A 2,672-nucleotide genomic window follows, 5' to 3' on the forward strand; every position below is an offset into this window, starting at 1 on the left:
AATGCATGTGACATTCGGTTATTGAAAAGCAAATATGATCATTAATATTAAAAAGAATATGAAAACCATAATTTCTACTTAATGATTTTACTAATTTTATAGACAGTCTGTTTTTAAATGAAGTGTCAGAATCTACATACAAATAATAAACAGAAGAAAATAATTTATTATACCAATAATTTATGTTTAAGTAAACCCTGGTTTCTATAACTGTGATTTCAAGATGAATTATAAAGGAAAAATATAAGTAATCTGTTGAATCATGTGTCACATCATGTAAAATAAAAAAGTCTTATTTAATTCTTCTGCCAAACATTCCCTATCTTGATATTTTTGTCATGAATTCTATAATTTCATTATAATTAATACACATTAGCTACAAATTTACAACTAGCCACATGTTCAGAAACAAGAAATGTCACATTTCATTGATTCTTCTAAATCAATTTAACGAGTTCTCACACCCTTTCCTGCCATAGGTAAAAAAAAATTGTGCTCAGTATTTATTGGGATCCTACCCCTTCTCCAGTGTCTTACAGAATGAAGGCCATTCTGACTCATTAGTCTATACTGGTGAAACCTCATGGCCTCCTGAGAGTGGGAGGCTCTAATACTTCCCCATCACACTTGAGCACAAGGGATATGTGTGTGTTGCAAGGATTGGCCACACATGGGAGTCAGCCTCCAAGGCTCTGCAAACTCTGTGGGTGGAAGTGGGTATTCTAAAGGGAGCAGAATTCTGGACCTTAACACCTGAATTACCATGGGCCCCTGAAAAACTACACAGCTCATAAATGAACCAATTCACTTTGAAACACAAGTCATCTTGAACAATGTCAGAACCCTTTGAAAAATGCTACTCATTTCCAAATGTTCACTCTATTGAAAGAAGACAATGTTCTAAGTATCTGAAATCAATAAGTAACTGAATTTAAAAAGAGTGCAGTAGAATATAATGCTATTTCCAAAACTGAGTGGATCACATAGGCCTGAATTTATAAAGAGATATGAGTGCTGCTTTTCTGAATTCTAACTCACTCCACATGCCAAGCCTACGACATAACTATGCTACTGCATCTCCCAAGAAGATTCTGTAAGCCTCCCTGGTACAACTTCACCTTGGAACATGGAATGTCCTGTTAGTACTCTTCAAATGATTCATAATACTATAGCCTCTTGGCCACTTATAAAGCTAAGATTTACAATAAGGAGAGTGTATTAGTCTGTTCTCATGCTACAAATAAAGACATAGCTGAGACTAGGCAATTTATAAGAGAAAGTTTAATGGACTCACAGTTCCACATGGCTGGGGAGGCCTCACAATCATGGCGGAAGGCAAAGGAAGAAGAAAGGCATGCCTTACATGGCGGCAGGCAAGAGAGTATGTACAGGGAAACTGTTCTTTATAAAACCATCAGGTCTCATGAGACTTATTCACTATCAGGAGGACAGCACAAAAAAATGTGCTCTCACGATTCAATTACCTCCCACTGGGTCCCTCCCAAGACACATGGAAATTGTGGGAGCTACAATTCAAGATGAAATTTTGGTAGGAACACAGCCAAACCATATCATTCCATCCCTGGCCCCTCCCAAATCTCAGGTCTTCACATTTCAAAACAAATCAGGCCTTCCCAACAGTCCCCCAGAGTCTTAACTCATTTCAGCCTTAACTCAAATGTCCATAGTCCAAAGTCTCATCTGAGACAAGGCAAGTCCCTTCTGCCTATAAGCCTGTAAAATCAAAAGCAAGTTAGTCACTTCCTGGATACGATGGGGGAACAGGCATTGGGTAAATACACCTTTTCCAAATGGGAGGAATTGGTCAAAACAAAGGGGCTACAGGCCCCATACAAGTCTGAAATCCAATAAGGCAGTCATTAAACCTTAAACCTCCAAAATGATCTCCTGTGATTCCACGTCTCACATCCAGGTCATGATAATGCAAGAAGTGGGCTCCCATGACCTTGGGCAACTCTACTCCTGTGGCTTTGCAAGGTACAGACCCCCTCCTTATTGCTTATGGGCTGGCATTGAGTGTCTGTGGCTTTTCCAGGGGCACAGTGAAAGCTGTTGGTGAATCTACCATTCTAGGGTCGGTCTGGAGGACTGTGGCCCTCTTCTCACAGCTCCACTAGGCAGTGCCCCAGTGGGGACTCTATGTGGGGGATCCAACCCCCAACCCCACATTTTCCTTCTGCACTGCCCTAGCAGAGATTCTCTATGAGAGCTCAGCCACTGCAGCACACCTCTGCCTAAGCATGCAGGCATTTCCATACATCCTCTGACATCTAGGAGGAGGTTCCCAAACCTAAATTCTTGACTTCTGTGCACCCACAGGCTCAACACCATGTGCAAGCCACCAAGGCTTGGGGCTTGCACCCTCTGAAGGAATAGCCTGAGCTGTACGTTGGCCCCTTTTAGCCACAGCTTGGACACAAGGCACCAAGTCTTGAGACTGTACAAAGCAGCAAGGCCCCAGGCCTAGCCCATTAAATCATTTTTTCCTTCTAGGCCTCCCGCCTTGTAATGGGAGGGGCTGCCATGAAGCCCTCTGACATGCCCTGAAGACATTTTCCCCATTGTCTTGGCAACTAACATTTGGATCCTTGTTACTTATGCAAATTTCTGCAGCTGGCTTAAATTTCTCCCCAGAAAATGGGTTCTTCCTA

This window comes from Pan troglodytes, chromosome 3 (genome assembly GCF_028858775.2).
Source record: "Pan troglodytes isolate AG18354 chromosome 3, NHGRI_mPanTro3-v2.0_pri, whole genome shotgun sequence".
Lineage (NCBI taxonomy): Eukaryota > Metazoa > Chordata > Mammalia > Primates > Hominidae > Pan > Pan troglodytes.